This window comes from Cebus imitator, unplaced genomic scaffold (assembly GCF_001604975.1).
Source record: "Cebus imitator isolate Cc_AM_T3 unplaced genomic scaffold, Cebus_imitator-1.0 Scaffold25, whole genome shotgun sequence".
NCBI lineage: Eukaryota > Metazoa > Chordata > Mammalia > Primates > Cebidae > Cebus > Cebus imitator.
Window position 1 is genome coordinate 3,198,305 of NW_016107340.1, and position 18,326 is coordinate 3,216,630.

At 37.7% G+C, this 18,326-nt stretch overlaps 1 long non-coding RNA gene across 1 annotated transcript in view; it reads left to right on the plus strand.

The window, feature by feature from the left end:
• Positions 1–9,211, plus strand: part of LOC108300203 — a 34,305-nt gene extending 25,094 nt beyond the window's left edge. Inside the window, exons 4-5 of the long non-coding RNA XR_001823298.2 lie at positions 2,387–3,319; positions 7,636–9,211. This is a non-coding gene — a long non-coding RNA (uncharacterized LOC108300203). The remainder of the gene's footprint in view (positions 1–2,386; positions 3,320–7,635) is intronic.
• The last annotated feature ends 9,115 nt before the right edge of the window (positions 9,212–18,326 follow it).

An 18,326-nucleotide genomic window follows, 5' to 3' on the forward strand; every position in this document is an offset into this window, starting at 1 on the left:
TAGTTTCCACTTACATCCTAAACTCATAATGTTTTTTTCTCTGATAAGCTATTTTAATCCACAACTCAGTCTTCTTAGTCTGAGGAAATCCCTATTCCACTCACAAATGCTCCAGCTCATGCTTGGCTTTCTGACTGCACAGGTGCAATCTCGATGCAAATAGGCCTCCTTAATACTTTTTACTGTGCATTAGAACTGCCTGGAAGACTTGCTAATACACAGCTTGCTGAGGCCTCATTCTTGGAGCTCCTGATTCATTGGGTCTGGAGCAACACCTGAAAAGCAGCATTTCTAGCAAATTCTTAGATAAGATTCATGCTGCTATTCTGGACACTCCACTTGAGAACCAGTAGTGTGATGCCAAGAGATTGTAAGTAGAGAGTTAAGAAATCTTGTCTTCATTTGCTTTCATAACTTCCTGCCACTGAAACACTTATATGTGACTTATCTGTGCCTGGTTTCCTCATTTGTAAAACAAAAGGAATTGAGCTGGTAAATCCTCACTCAGTACAGGCATTTTGCTCTTTACAGGTATTGTGTTTTGCACAAAATGAAGGTTTTTGGCAACCCTGTGTCTAGTAAGTCTACTGGCACCATTTTTTGAACAACATGTGTGGGCACTCTGTATCTGTGTCACATTTTGATAGTTCTTGCAATATTTCAAAATTTTCCTGATTATTATGTTTGTTATGCTGATCTGTGATTGGTAATCTTTGATGCTAATAATGATCGTTTTGGGGTGCCATGAGCCTCACCCATATAAGAAATCAGACTTAATTGATAAATATTATGTGCGTTCTGACTGCTCTACTCACTGGGAGTTCCTCCATCTTTCTTTTCCTCAGGACCCCCTATTCTCTGAAACATAAAAATATTTAAATTAAGCTGGCCGGGAGTGGTGGCTCATGCCTGTAACCCCAGCACTTTGGGAGGTTGAGGTGGGCGGATCATCTGAGGTCTGGGGTTCGAGACCAGCCTGACTACAGGGAGAAACCCTGTCTCTACTAGAAATACAAAATTACCCGACCATGGTGGTGGGCGCCTATAATCACATCTACTCAGGAGGCTGAGGCAGGAGAATTTCTTGAACTCGGGAGGTGAAGGTTGTGGTGAGCTAAGTTTCACAAGAGTGAAACTCCATTTCAAAAAAAAAAAAAAGAAAGAAAGAAATTAAGCCAGTTGGCCTGGCGTGGTGGCTTATGTCTGTAATCCCAGCACTTTGGAAGGCTGAGGTAGGCGGATCGACTGAGGTCAGGGGTTTGAGACCAGCCTGATCAACATGGTGAAACCCTGTCTCTACTAATAATACAAAATTAGCTGGGCATGGTGACACATGCCTGTAACCCCAGATACTCAGGAGGCTGAGGCAGGAGAATTGCTTGAACCTGGGAGGTGGAGGTTGCAGTGAGCCAAGATCCCATCATTGCACTTTGGCCTGGGCATCAAGAGTGAAACTGTCTCACAAAAAAAAAAAAAGAAGAAGAAGAGAAAAGAAATTAAGCCAGTTTACAACCCTACAATGGCCTCTAAGTGTTCAAGTGAAAGAAAGAGTCACATGTCTACCACTTTAAATCGAAAGCTAGAAATAATTAAGCTTAGTGAGGGGAAGGCATGTTGAAAGCTGAGATAGGCTAAAGTCTGGGCCTCTTGTGAAGAACAGTTAGTCAAGTTCTGAATGCAAAGGAAAAGTTCTTGAAGGGAGTTAAAAGCACTTCTCCAGTGAACATACGAATAATAAGAAAGCAAAAGAGACATTGCTGAGATGAAGAAAGGTAGAGCGGTCTCGATAGAAGATAAAACCAGCCACAACACTCCCTTCAGCTAAAGCCTAATCCAGAGCAAGACTCTTTTTATTCTATGAAGGCTGAGAGAGGTAAAGAAGCTGCAGAAAAAAAGTCTGAAGCTAACGGAGTTTGGTTCTTGAGGCTTGTGGAAAGACACATCTCCATGAGTTCAAGATGACACAGCAAGTACCATATGAAAGCGATAGCAAGTTATCCAGAAGATCTAGCTGAGATCATTAATGAGCGTGGCTACACTGAATGACAGATTTTCAATGTAGATAAAACAGCCTTCTTTTGGAGGAAGATGATGCCATCTGGGACTTTCATAGTTAGAAAGGAGAAGTTAACACCTGGCTTCAATGAACAGGCTGACTCTTGTTAGTGGCTAATGTAGCTGTTAACTTTAAGTTGAAGCCAGTGCTCACTTACTATTCTGAAAATCCTAGGGCTCTTAAGAAGTATGCAATGTCTACTCTGCTCATGCTCTATAAATGGATCAATGAAGCCTGGTTGACCACACATTTGTTTATAGCATGATTTACTGAATATTTTAAGCTTCTTGTTGAGACTTCTCAGAAAATTTTTTTTTTTCTTTTCAAAAGATTACTGCTCATTGACAAATTCACCTGGTCACTCAAGAACTCTGATGGAGAGGTATAGGTATGTGAATGTTGTTTTTATGCCTGCAAACATGACATTCATTCTGCAACCCATGAATCAAGGAATAATTTTAACTTTCAAGTCTTATTATTTAAGAAGCAAATTTTGTGAAGCTATAGGTGCTATAGATATTGTTTCCTTCTGGAAAGGATTCAGCATTCTAGATGTTGTTAAGAACATTTGTGGTTCATGGGAGGAGGTCCAAATATTGACATTAGCAGGAGTTTGGAAGAAATTGGTTTTAACCTTTATGGATGACTGAGGAGTTTGAAACTTCAGTGGAGAAAGCCACTGCAGATATGATGAAAATAGAACTATAATTAAAAATGCAGCCTAAAAATGTGACTGAATTACCATAATCTTATAATAAAATCCAAATGGACAAAGAATTTATTCTAGTAGATAAGCAAATAAACTGATTTTCTGAGATGGAAAATACTCCTGGTGAGGATGCTATGAACTTTGTTGATATGACAACCAAGGATTGAGAGTATTACATGAACTTAGTTGAGGAAGTAGCAGCAGCGGTTGAGAGGATTGACTCCAATTTTGAAAGGAATGCTACTGTGGGTAAGATACTATCAAACAGCATTGCATACTGCAGAGAAATCTTTCATGAAAGAAAGTAATCAAGTTGGCAAATTTCCTTGCTATCTTTTTTTAATTTTTATTTTTGAGACCCAGTAGCCAGATGTAGCTACTAATTACAAAAGACAGGATCTACATTGGCTACTGAGCCTTCCTTGCTGTCTGAATGTAAGAAATTGCCACAGTCACCCCAGCCGTTAACAACTACCACCCTGATTAGTCAGCAGCCAACCACATTGAGGCCAGACCCTTCAACCAGCAAAGATTGCGACTCGCTGAAGGCTCAGGTGATCGTTAGCATTTTTTAGCAATAAAGTATTTTAAAGTTAAGATATATACATTATTTTTTAGACATAATGCTATTGTAGCTTTAATAGACTACAGTATAGTTTAAATATATTTTATATATGCTGTGAAATGAAAACATTTGTGTGACTTGCTCTAATGCAATATTCACTTTATTGTGATGGTCTGGAACTGAACCTGCAATACCTCTGAGGTATGCTTGTATTTATCGATGATTTTTCTTTCTATGTAATCTATGCCATCAATTCATGGCACCCTTCTAGGAGTAAAAAAGATTTATTCCAACAATCGTTTCAAATAGTGAACCTCTCCTTTGAGGGTATATCCCAGTCTCATCGAAGGTATTAGAGGGAGTAATTAGAAAAAGCATCTCACTTATTTCATGAAATAGAATGCCTTACAATCAATGTTTTAGATCAGAGCTTCCCAGTGGGATGCTTTTCTAAAAAAAAAAAAAAAAAGGGTTTTCTTGGGTCTGGGGCTTCTTGGCAGTCCCTCTTTATAAGTGTCTTTTTACCCTAATATGCCATAAATCCATTGTGATTTTCTTTTCTTTTTTGTTTTTTCTGTTTTGTTTTTTTTTGAGACAGAGTCTCACACTGTCACCCTGGCTGGAGTGCCCGTGGCGCCATCTCTGCTCACTGCAACCTCCACCTCCCAGATTCAAGCAATTCTTCTGCCTCAGCCTCCCAAGTAGCTGGGATTACAGGCAACCACCACCACGCCTGGATAATTTTTTTTTTTTATTATTTTTAGTAGAGATGGGGTTTCACTGTGTTGGCCAGGCTGGTCTTGTACTCCTGACCTCAGGATCCGCCCACCTTGGCCTCCCAAAGTACTGGGATTACAGGCGTGAGCTAGCACGCCCAGCCCTTGTTCTGATATCTTTCATGTAAAATTTATTTAGGAATGAGGTCCGCTATAATAAAAAGACTGACTGTGGTATCTAACTTAGTTTTTGAAATGTTAGTTGAAATACTGGCACCATTCTTCATTCATTTTACTTTGAAGGAGAAGTTTAGTACACTATGGAAGAGATGGTTTCATTTCTTTCTTTTTTTGTTTTGTTTTGTTGTTTTTTTTTAGATGGCGTCTCACTCTTGTTGCCCAGGCTGGAGTGCAATGGCGCGATCTCAGCTCACCGCAAACTCTCCTCCTGGGTTCAAGTGATTGTCCTGCCTCAGCCTCCCGAGTAGCTGGGATTACAGGCACCTGCCACCACGCCCAGCTAATTTTTTGTATTTTTAGTAGAGATGGGATTTCACTATGTTGGTCAGGCTAGTTACAAACCCCTGACCTCAGGCGATCCACCCGCCTCGGCTTCCCAAAGTGCTGGGATTACAGGCGTGAGCCATGGCGCCTGGCTGGTTTCATTTCTTTGAATCTGCTTGAAAGAGTTTTCCCATCTAGCACTGCGTTTTTTGTGCGTGTATATCCATCAGCTACACACTGTGTACAGTACATAATAAAAAATGCAAGTCTGGTGATTAAAAGGAAGCAGGGCTCATGTATGTGTATACACATGTACAGTGGCTGGAGTTGGGGAATGGAGAATAGAAAAGAATGGTGCTGAGGTTTTTGGGGTGGACTTTAAAATTTTCTGAAGACATGGAAAATGCTACCAGCTGGATCTGTCTCTTCACTGGAAATCCCATAGGATTCTGGATATATTGTACTGTCTCCTCAGGGACTAGAACAGTGCTTGGAACAAGAGGGATGCTTAGAACACGTCTTCAAATAGCTTCATAAAGGCTCAGCAAAGATCATTAGGTTCTAACCTACTGTCTGGGAATGTGTATTATTTACATTTCATATAAGAGAAGCCACAACACGGGAAATGGTATGGAACAGAATGAACATTTTACTTTACAAAATAAGCAGACTTATTCTACCAGTTCTGCTTTCTCTTCAACTCATTTCAATTTATTTTCTAGATGATCTAATTCCAGTTTGTTTTTAGAAAAACGGTCTTCTGTTATCTTGACAACTAATTAGTCTTGAAATGTATGTCACCCCACCTTTTTATATAGTAAATTTAAAGAGACTTTTTGTTTGCTAAAGTGTATGTTGTGTATGTATTACTTATGAAATAGTTTTAACTGACTCAGAAGCTTCTCACAGAGCTGTTCACAACTACCAATGACATTGTCTGCCATGAAAAACTTAAAGCTCTGTAGCATTTCATAAAACCAAATATCTACAGCGAACTGATCTTTTTGACAAAGCTGACAAAAACATACACTCACAAAAGGATACGCTTTTCAAAAAATGGTGCTTGGAAAATTGAATCGCCATATGCAGAAGAATGAAACTGGACCCCTATCTCTCACTGTCTACAAAAATCAACTCAAGAGGGATCAAAGACTCTAAAGTGACACCTGGAACTATAAAAATCTAGGGACAATCTTCTGGACATTGGTCTAGGCAAAGAATTCATGACGAAGACCTCAAAACTTAGGCAATAAAAACAAAAATAGATGAATGAGACTTACTTCACTGAAAAGCTTCTGCACAGCAAAAGAAATAATCAACAGAGTGAGAAGACAATCTGCAGAATGGAACAAAATATTTGCAAACTATGAAAATGAAAGGAGACTGATATTCAGAATATACAAGAAACTCAACAAGAAAAACACATATCATCCCATTACAAAGTGGGCAAAGGACATGAATATAAATTTTTCAAAGAAGACATACAAATGACCAAGAAGCACATGAAAAATGCTGAGCATCATTAATCATCAGAGAAAATAAAACCACAATGAGATAAGAATGGCTATAATAAAAAAGTAAAAAAATAACATGTTGGTGAGGATGCAGAGAATAGGGAATGCTTGTACTTTGTGGTATAGTAAAAATTAGTACAGACCCTATGGAAAACAGTATGGAGATTTCTCAAAAAACTAAAATTAGACCTACCATAAAACCTAGCAATGCCACTACTGAAATGCACAGAGGAAAATAAATCATTACATAAAAAGATACTTGCCCCGGTATGTTGTAGTAGCATTATTCACAACAACAAAGAAATGGAATCAGCCTATGTGTCCATCAACGGTTGAGTGGTTAAAGCAAATATTATGTATATATATATATACATACACACATATTTTTATATATAACTAAATGTGATATATATATATATATATATACACACACACACACACAATGGAATACTATTCAGCTGTAAAAAAAGAATAAAATCATATCTTTTGCAGCAACACGGATGGAACTGGAGGCCATTATCTTAAGTGGAGCAACTCAGAAACAAAGTCAAATACATATTTTCACTTATAAGTGGGAGTAAAATAATATATGGACATAGAATGTAGTATAGTAGTCATTGGAGAGTTGGAAAAGCAGGAGGGGATAAGAAAAGAGAAATTACTTAATGGGTACAATGTACACTATTTGGGTGATGGTTATGCTAAAAATCCAGACTTCACCATTATGCAATATATCCGTGTAACAAAACTTCCCTTGTACCATTTAAATTTACACACACAGACACACACACACACACACATGCACAGAGAGAGAGAGCTTTGTAAGATTTTATATTGGAACAGAAAGGGTTTTCACACACTATGAACAAAATTAATTGATAAAAACCTATGTATTTGTGGTAGTAACTAAAATAAAAAAGCAGTGTAATGCATAGAATATCAAACTGATGTTTACCTTTAATTAAGATTTTTAGCAGGGAAAAAGCAGGTTACAACATTGTGGTTAGTCCTTGCAAAAGATAGACAAAATCTAGAGTGGATTTGAGGCTACCCTAGCTTCCATTCAGAAAAAGAAAAAAATCACTTTCCTGGAACTTGGTCTGCTTTTTACTTCTCCAAACTTCACTTCTCAGTTTATATTACTCATTACTGGTAATTCTGTGTTTGACTCTGGTTGGGCATGCTTTTGAAATGGCCAACCGTGTATTATTTTTATTAACATTGCTTCAGGCTTAAAAAAAGCCTGAGGACCACTGTTGGTTGACAGGAGAATCTTCCAGATGTACACTCCAACAGATAATGGAATTCCATTTTTTAATAGCCACATCTGCTTAAGATGAGCCAGTCTTCCTATCAAGACACATAAGTATCAATTAATATTTTGCACATTTCTATACTTCTTGGTTTTCTTAAGAATATTTCTACTATTATTCTCTTGAATATTAAAAACAAGTGTGCTGTGACATAATGCCTTGCTGAGGCATACCACCACAATCAACACCATCATCCCCAAAAGCTTCGCTTGTCATCTTATAGTACTTCATCTAATTCTTGTCTATTTTATCTTTCAGTAGGATTTCCAGCTCCTAGAAGCCAGAGATCATGTTACTCATTCTTTTGCATCCTTCCCAGGGTCTAGTGGAGCACTGAGCATCATGTGAGTAGCCTATAAACAATTGTTGAGTCTTGTTGAATTGAACTTAAAATGTCCACATTCCTCGTGCTAATCAAAGAAGTAATGAAAAATTCCCCTGCTCTCTGCAGTCTGACTATTTCCAGAAGTAATTATTATCAGACTAACATTACAGGGAAGGAAAAGCCAAAGATCAATGCAAAGTAGTACAAAGAAACGTCAAAAGAAAAACAATTTGCCTTTAACCCAGTCCTGTCTGAGCTGCAGAAAGGGGATATTTGGTGAATGTTTGGTAAATGTTACAACACCCGTGGTCTCTTGTGATTGTCACATGTACCAGAAGCATAGAGCAGACAGATTTTTAAATATATATATATTTATTTAAAGTTTGAAGTTCTAATAAAAAGTTCTGTGTTTATTTCATACCATTTCTTTGATGTTTTAGTAAGCTGGTGTGTGAAAGTAATTTTCCACATCTATGACTAATTTCTAAATATTGATTCAGTGCTTTAGACATTGGATTTTACTATGCAATCTCCTCCCTCTTGTAAAGCTTGTGAGTGTCATGTGCAGGAAGAAAGGCAGGGAGAACAGTATCTTCTGTGCACTTAATCAGTATCACATGGGCTTCCTTGATCTAGTGGGCTTGGGTTCCCTATTTTAAAACTGCCCTCTTATTTTTCTAGACGATGCATTTACTAGCTTCTAGTTTTTAAAATCATCTCGCTAATTTCTTGTTTTTATAGTTAAATTATTAAATCTTTCACTTTATACTTTCTTGTGTCTTTCCCAGTGTCTAGCAGAGTCATAAGCAACTTGTTTATATTCAATATACAATTGTTAAATCATGTTGACTTGAATTTAAAATTGAAAAGGAATTTTAAAATGTGAAAGTTTTGCACAGGATCTATTGAATAATATTATAAAATGGTTAAATGGTTAAGCAAAATAGCAATTTTACCCAAACTGGGCTGGGCATTACATATATATATGCACATATATATTTGTGTGTGTGTGTATATATATATATATATGTATACACACACACACACACACACACACAGCCAGGCCTTGGCTATTTCCTGTAACATTTGTCTTATATATGCTATCTAAAGATGTCTCTGGAAAAACACCAAGAACATTTTTAAAAGTGTTTGAAATTTTTTGTTGTGTAAGAACAAAAAATTTAGGTAGTACTGTCTGGAATCTATTTTTTTTCTGTTACTTTAGCTTTTTAAAAAACATTTTATGTTTATTTTAAGTTCTGGGGTTCATGTGCAGGATGTGAGGTTTGTTACACAGATAAACATGTGCCGTGGTGGTTTGCTGCATCTATCAACTCACAATCTAGGCATTAAGCCCAGCTTGCATTAGCTATTTTTCTAATGCTCCCTCTCACCTCACCCCATCTCCCAATAGGCCGCAGTGTGTGTTGTTCCCCACCCTTTGTCCATGTGTTCTCATTGTTTGGCTCCTACTTGTAAGTGAGAATGTGCAGTGTTTGGTTTTTTGTTCCTGCATCAGTTTGGTAAGGATAATGGCTTCCAGCTCTATCCGTATCCCGCAAAGAACATGATCTCATTATTTTTATGGCTATATAGTATTCCATGGTGTATATGTACCACATTTTCTTTATCCAGTCTCTCAATGATGGACATTTGGGTTGATTCCATGTCTTGGCTGTTGTGAATAATGCTAACTTACCTTTTGAAAAAGTAAGCTCAATTTTCAAATGTATGTGAACATTACATGATATGTCATATGTATCTATCCCAGAGATAACCTTTCTACAGAATTGGCAGAATTGGTCTAGTAACATAATATCTCGACAACACCCCACTTTCATTTTAAGGGATAAACTGTAATAATGAATTCTCAGTCCTTATGAGAGAGATCTCATGCAGATGATGGTATTTTGAATGAACACAAGTGTATACAAAAGACCAATAAGGAATAAATAAAATTATACTCATATGAAAGCTGCTTTTATCTAAATTAAAACAATTGGATTATAAAATAAAGATGGTGGTGTTAGTTTTCTAATGGTAAATGTTCCCTTTAGTAATATCATTGACTCTTGCTCAATAAAATAAAAATTTGAAACTAGTCTTTGTTTTTTCTTTATATGTAAATATCTCTTATAATTCACCTAATAGGTTACCATTGTCATTGGCAAAGCTAAAACATTTTATAAAACAGTTATTGTACTAGAACTTTGTTATTATTTAGCAAAATAGCAGGGAGCAGGAAGATTTTGCTGTGTTCAGCAATCTGATTAGTTGCCTTTTTTTTTCCCCCCTATATATAGCAGGACTGAAAGCAGTGTTTCCCAAAGCATGATCTGAGGATAGTCTGGGAAGTTTATAAATTATACAGATTCCTAGGCATACACAGCCCTACCTAATCAGAACCTCTGGCAACAGGGCATGGAAATCTACTGTTTCCTCCTCTTGAATTTTAATAAGCACCCTAACTGATTTTAGCCACTAAATAAGAAATCTCTGCCCATAGACTCACATTTAAAAATATACAACTCATCTTTGGATAAAGCATTTTTCATTTTAATATTCCTCTCCACTCAGCATACTTCTGTGTTATTTCTTACTTTCTCTTCCTCTTCTTGCCCCTCTTGCTAAGTTTCATAAAATCTTAGAACCATGTATCACTGGAATTTTTTGGTTATAAGCAATGGAACCTAATTCTGGTTAAGCTAAAGCAAAGACTATTACAGTTTATGGGATAGATTATAGATTTTTAAAACAACCCCAAAGAACCAGTGTTAGGAAAAGACAAAAACTAGAGTCATTTCAGGTATGTTAAGAGTAGGAAGGACTAACCATACTCAGTGCCTGTGTTACTTTATTTAGATTTCAAATGGCATTTAAAAAGCATCAGCTTTGACTCCCTGGTCATGTGTCAATATTCTGGTCAATATTTTGACCAGGAAGTAAAACTAAGGGAATATTGCCTTCCTGATCAGTATTCTGGCCAGCAAGTAAAACTAAGGGAAACTCTCTAGAACTATATCCATGCAGTTCTCCAAAGCAAAATAGCAGTACAAGGCTGGGGGCAGTAGCTCCTGCCTTTAATCCCAGCACTTTGGGAGGCCGAGGCAGGTGGATCATCTGAGGTCGGGAGTTCGAGACCAGCGTGACCAACATGGAGAAACTCGTCTCTACTAAAAACACAAAATTAGCTGGGTATGGTGGCACATGCCTGTAATCTTAGCTACTTGGGAGGCTGAGGCAGGAGAATCACTTAAATCTGCAAGGCAGAGGTTGCGGTGAGCCAAAATAAAATAAAACAAAATAAAGATAAAAATAGCAGTACAGTTTTGAGAAGAATGGATGATTTCTGTGCAGTCAAAAGGAAGTTCACCACCATGCAGAAAACTTCAGAACCATTGGGAGGAAAAGTACTTATTTTATTCAGAAGTCAACTAATTCCTGAGAGTTAGTCAAGAAGTATTTATTGCACACCTGGTATACTGAAGCAGGTGCTATATTAGGTGTTAGGGTAATAATAGTGGAATTACTAGAAGTCAGGGCAACAAATTAAGGCAAACAGTAGGGGAGCTAGTTTAGATAGTACCTCTGTAAACCAGGACTAAGAAGGAAGAGCTTGTTAAAATAAACAGAAAGACTGAATAAGGATACTTTTTTTGTTTACTTGGACTATTGTTTTCATTAACTGAGGACTATGTGGTAAACATTGCTTTTGCCTGCTATGTGTTCTTATGGGCCTTGCTTTAAATAGATATGAGGGCTTACAATTTGGAAGTAGTTTAATTAAATAATCATTGAATGAATCAAATTATGTGATTACAAGATTTTCTCTATCTTAAGTAGTTGAACAGTCTTTCTGAAATTATATTTTGTCATATTATATTACATTAGTTTATGTTATTTACTTAAACAGACCCTATTATTTCAACCAACTTTTTGAACACCTAATATGTGCTAGCTACTGGGGATAAAGATATTTCCAGCAACGAGGAAGCTCATATTTATTCTCAGGGAGTGTCTTTCTTCAGAGATAATGAAAAGGCAAACTTTAACCTGGTTTTATATTAACTTAGCTCAAGTTTCTTTAGCCTGGTTTTATATTAACTTAGCTCAAGTTTTATGTTATGCCCCTTTAAATGTCTTTGTCTTCACACAGGTCATCCTTTTGCCAGGAATGCTCTATCCCTCAATTTATCCACCTAATGGGTACTAACTTATTCTTCATATTTAAGATCAAAAGACTCTGGTGATAGTTTTCTCTAGTTTCTGGAAACGTAAGAGTCTCCCTGTGGCATTTCATGCCAATATTTCCAGTGTGTCATTGCTTACCTGCCTTCTTCCTCATTTGACTCTTAACAACTTTTCTTCTTCATCTTCTAGAAGCCCAGACCCTCTTTAACACATGGCTCCAGCCGCCATTTCTATACTGAGAATACTCAAGAGATATGTTTCCAGATGTTGTTTGACAAGTTCGGGTTGTGTGAGCCTGTTCTTGTGTTGCTATAAAGAACTACCTGATACTGGGTAATTTATAAAGAAAAGAGGTTTAACTGGTTCACAGTTCTGCAGGGGTTACAGGTATGACATCAGCATCTGCTCAGCTATTCGTGAGGCCTCAGGAAGCTTACAATCATGATGGAAAGTGAAGGGGAGCCAGCGTGTCACACAGCAAGAGAGGGAGCAAGACAGAGAAGGCAAAGTTCTCAGCCTCTTTTCAACAACCAGATCTGACATGAACTAACAAAGAACTCACTCATCACCAAGGGGATGGTGCTAAGCCATTTGTTAGGAATCCACCCCCATGATCCAACACCTTCCACTAGGCTCCACCTCCAACACTAGGGATCACATTTCAACATAAGATTTGGTGGGAGCACACATCTAAACCATATCATTGGACTTGTACAGCAGGCTACACAATCAGAATTTCCAATCTTATCTCATTGATCTTTCCCTTGAAACCTGTTTCCTCGTCTTGAATTCTCAATCTGACTGAACAATTCTGTCTTCTTCCTAGTTTCCCAAGGCAGAAATGTGAAATGTCCTGTGACTTCTGTCTTTCCTTCTCCTTCCACACAGAATGCAAAGCATTCTGTAGCTCAGACCAGCATGATTTTTGTCAGGAGAACTTCAGTAGCTTCTAAATTAGAGCTGCCTACACTAATCTAGCCCCTTCTAATACATCTTCCAAAGAGACAGCAGGAGTAGACCTTATAAAACCCAACCTGTTTTTCTTATCCCTTTTGCAAAACATTTCAAAAATTCCCTGTAATATTTAAAATAAAATTCAAGGTTTTTTATTTAACATAAAAACCTCTTCACTATCTACTCCTTCCCATCAGAGTCTAGCTTCTAGGTGTGCCCAATAGGCAAGTACTGTTGATGCTCTCAAAGTCTCCTACAACCATCCCCATTCTAAGATCTTACCTTTGTAGTGAAACTGACTTCCAACTGCCTAAAGTCTTCCTGCCCCAGTAATCCTTAACCAGTGAGTGAAAAAAGTTGCTGCATAAATAAGTACAGTCATGCATCACTTAAAGAGGGCGATATGTTCTGAGAAATGTGTTGCTAGGTGATATTGTCATCATGCACACATCACAGAGTGTACTCACCAACCCAGATGGTACTACACACCTAGGCTACACATTACAGCCCATTGCTCCTAGTCTGCAAATCTGTATAGCATGTTACTTTACTGATTATCATAGGCAGTTGTAACACAGTAGATATTTGTGTATCATAACTTAGAAGAGGTATAGTAAAATACTATAAAAGATAAAAAATGGTATACCTGTACATGGCACTTACCATCAATGGAGCTTGCAGAACTGGAAGCTGCTTTCGGTGAGTCAGTGAGTGAGTGGTGAGTGGCCTAGGACATTACTGTGCACTACTGTAGACTTTATAAGTACTGTACACTCAGGCTACATTACATTTATACAAATTTTTTTCTTCAGTAAAAAATTAACCTTAGCTGACTGTATCTTTATTACTTTATACACTTTTTTATTTTTTAAACTTTTGGGCTCACTTGTAATTACACAGCTTAAAACACAAGCACATTGTTAGAGCTGTGTAAAAATATTTTCTTTCTTTATGTCCTTATTCTATAAGCTTTTTCCTATTTAATTTTTTTTACTTAAAAAAATTGTATATTAAAAATGTAGACACAGGCTGGGTGCGGTGGCTCATGCCTGTAATCTCAGCACTTTGGGAGGCCAAGGCGGGCAGATCATGAGATCAGGAGTTCGAGACCAGCCTGGTCAACATGATGAGACCGCATTTCTACAAAAATACAAAAATTAGCCAGGCATGGTGGCGGGCACCTATAGTCCTAGCTACTTGGGAGGCTGAGGCAGGAGAATCACTTGAACCCAGGAGGTGGAGTTGGAGTGAGTCAAGATTGCGCCACTGCATTCCTGCCTGGGCATCAGAACAAGATTCCATCTAAAAAAAAAAAAAAGTAGACACAAACACACACATTAAGCCTAGGCCTACACAAGGTCAGGACCATCAATATCACTGTCCTCCACCTCCACATCTTGTCCCACTGGAAGGTCTTCAGGGGCAGTAACATGCATGGAGCTGTCATCTCCTATGATAACAATGCCTTCTCCTGGAATACCTCTGGAAGGAACTGCCTGAGGCAGTTTTATAGGTAACTTTTTTTTTTTTATAAGTAGAAGTACATTCTAAAATAACAACAAAAAGTATAGTATAGTGTACTAAATCCATAAACCAGTAACATTTATTATCACTATAAAAAATTATGTACATAATTGTATGTACTATACTTTTATATGACTGGCAGCAGAGCAGATTTGCTTACATCAGCATCACCATGAATACCTGAATAATGCATTGTACTATAATGGTACAACAGCTATGATGTCACTAGGTGATAGAAATTATTCAGCTTCATTATAATCGTATAGAACCACCATCATATATTTGGTCCATCACAGACTGAAAGTGGTTATGTGGCACACTGAAAGATACGTGGCACGTAACTGTACTCTGACTCTCTCACACTTGGCTTCAACAAGTCTGAGACCTGTGTTCTGCCTTAACTCCTGGAGTTTTCCAGTGTAGAAAATTTCCACTTACTCATAAGCTTAAAAGGCTTAATAAAGTATCTTTTGTTGGCTGCCTTTCCTTTCCCAGCTTACTTTTCCATACCCCTGCCAGTGCTTCCTGGGATCGCCTCACCAATAAACAATTTGCACTTGAATCCTTAGCATTTCATCTGATTCTGAAGAAGCCAGCTAGGGCGCCCAACATGTTTCCTTTGTTTTAGCCAAAAAAAACATAAGTTCATGAATTTTTTTTTAAGTCATGTTTTCACATCGTTCCTCTGCCCAAAATGATTCTGGCTCCCACCTTCCTTACCTAGCCAAATTGTATGAATTTTTCAAAATCATGTCCATTCATCAACTCTTTAAGGGAAGCTTTTCTAAACATTGAATTGTAGACTAGAAGCTCTATCCCCCTGTACCTGAACATACTTGTATTGTGACAGACATCTCAATCCTTGATTTGTTTATTTGACTCCCCAAATAGACTGATCTCCTTGAAAGCAGGGACTAAGATATATTTGGATTTTCAGTCCACCCCACCCCCACAAAAATAGGGGAAGATAGTATTGATTAAACTACTAATTGTTTGCTTTTTAATGAATTGTTTTTTGTTGAACATATTTATGAATGAATGAGTAAACAAAAAACAAAGCCAACAAGAGCAAATTTTATTAGAGGAAAGAAAATCTATTGTGAAATGAATATTTATGCAACTAATTCCAAAGTTCAGAAGAAAAGTTTTGGCTTATTTACATGATTGTCCTTCCCAGTAAATTTGGATAACAATAACAATACAGTTACACACAAAACAAGCATTGTCTTAGAGACTGTAAGCGCTTTAAAAAATTACACATTTAATCTTTCTATTGTATATACCATTATTATATTACATTGTATCATATTGCACCTATTATGTAGAATTTATTATTATTACTATTGTTATTGTTCCATTTTACAAAGAGTACATAATGTTCACGTTAAACACCTTTTTTTTTTTTTGAGATGGAGTTTTGCTTTGTCACCTAGGCTGGATTGCAATGATGCGATCTCGGCTCACTACAACTTCTGCCTCCCTGGTTCAAGCAATTCTCCTGCCTCAGCCTCCCGAGTAGCTGAGATTACAGGCGTGCACCACCATGACTGGCTAATTTTGTATTTTTTAGTAGAGACAGGATTTCTCCATGTTGGTCAGGCGGGTCTTGAACTCCCCACCTCAGGTGATCCGCCCACCTCAGCCTCCCAGAGTGCTGGGATTATAAGCATGAGCTACCATGCCCGGCCCATATTAAATATTTTAAGGCATTTTTTTCACAAGGCCAAGAGTCTCAGAAAGTCCCATTATGCTTATTAGGGCAATGAAGGGTAATAAATTCAAATAATAGATGAGGTTGAGGTACTTCCCTTCTTTCATCCTGCTCTATACTGAGGGTTAATAACTGCTAGGGGCAAGCTCCCTGCCTCATACTGTTTTGTGACTTAATGTAGCCAAAACAACACCCTTTGACTATGAGATAGAACTTCCTAAAACCAGTTTCAGAGTTATATTATTCACACAGTCAAAATTTGGGCTCAAAAAAAAGTTGTGCCATTCATTAATTTGATAAACACATATTGGATCTTTTTTTTGCTTCTATTGCATGGTGTTAATCTTTGGGAATATATAAACTTAACTAAGTCAAGAATCTGACTATTGGCATGCAGTAGCTTATCTTAAATAACAATTGCCTTTGCAGCTTTAGGATCAATGGCCAAAATGTACCATCTAAGTCTTCTCTTTTCTATTGTATCTGAAATTAAAAATGGAGATTTACTTGGTTTTTGATGATGTTGTATTCATTTAGAGCCCTTCTGGAAGGAAGCTCCAGATGCTTTATAAATATTACTATATTTATCTTTTATTTTTTTGAGACGGAGTTTTGCTCTTGTTACCCAGGCTGGAGTGCAATGGCTCGATCTCAGCTCACCGCAACCTCTGCCTCCTGGGTTCAAGCAATTCTCCTGCCTCAGCCTCCTGAATAGCTGGGACTACAGGCATGCACCACCATGCCCAGCTACTTTTTGTATCTTTAGTAGAGACAGGGTTTCACCATGTTGACCAGGATGGTCTCGATCTCTCTACCTCATGATCCACCTGCCTCGGCCTCCCAAAGTTCTGGGATTATAGGCGTGAGCCGCTGCACCTGGCCTAACATATTTATCTTGAAATGACCACTCCCTTTTTGTCATAACTCAACTAACCAATACTTGCATTTTTTCCTAGAAATTGCTTATTGCCTATTTATTTTTATTTTTATTTTTTTGGTTTACTTATATGGTTTCTCTCTTTAAGAGTGCATTATTTGAGGAAAGGGACAATGTCATACTGATTTTTGTATCCCCTGGACCTGACTTAGAACCTGGTACTTCATCAGCACTGTTGCTGTAATGAATGAAGAAAATATTATATACAGCATTTAGTATAATGTTTTAAGCATGAAAAAGTAGAAATGCTTTTACAAAGTGGTTCTATATGAGTTTATCAATAAATACATTTTAGTTTAAGTCCTATGAATTAATCTACATCCTCTCGAATTCCCCACCCTGATCTTTTCTTCCAGACATAATTGGAAGTCAGCGATAAATTCCAATTCATAAAACTAATCTCTAGTGTTACATCCTGTCTGCCCCATTCACTAGCTTTCCAACAATAATCTGAGGTAGTTACTGTGTGGTAATCAGGAAATCTTAATGGCATGCTTCCAAGCCCTTGTCGTCTTTTGAGCCCTAACACAGTTAAGTCACATTGACTTAGGCTCAACCGCATGAATGAAAATTCCACTATGTCTTTAGCCGCTCTATGCAAGTCCATAATATACAAAGAGGGCTGTTTTTTAAAAGTATGTTTTCACATCAATGTGAGCATTTTCCTAAAGTTTCCACATTAACTCACCAAATACTTTCTAAAATAGCTGAATCAGGATGGGCGCGGTGGCTCATGACTGTATTCCCAGGACTTTGGGAGGCTGGGGTGGGTGGATCACAAGGTCAGGACTTTGAGACCAGCCTGGCCAACATGGTGAAATCCTGTCTCTACTAAAAATAAAAAAAAATTAGCTGAGCATGGCGGCAGGCACCTGAAATCCCAGTTACTTGGGAGGCTGAGACAGGAAAATCATTTGAACCCGGGAGGCAGAGGTTGCAGGGAGCTGAGAATGGGCCATTGTACTCCATCCTGGGCAACAAGAATAAAACTCCATCTCAAAAAAATAAGAAATAAAAATAAAAAATAGCTGAATCATAATGCTAATAATTAGAGTCAAAGTTCTGGAACCTGAGTTTGGAACCTCTGGTGTAGGGGTCCAAGGAGTAGCAATGGGGTTGTCAGAGAAAGACATACATCCCTGAGTGCCTGAATATAAGAGTGTAGCAAAGCCACTAGTCCTTGAAAATCAGATGCAGCACCATATAGGACACAAACATTTATATAACTTCTAGGACACATGTACCTTCACTGGCCCAATAGTTGGAAGAAGGAAGACGGTTGGCTTTCCCGTTTCTAGACTAATAGC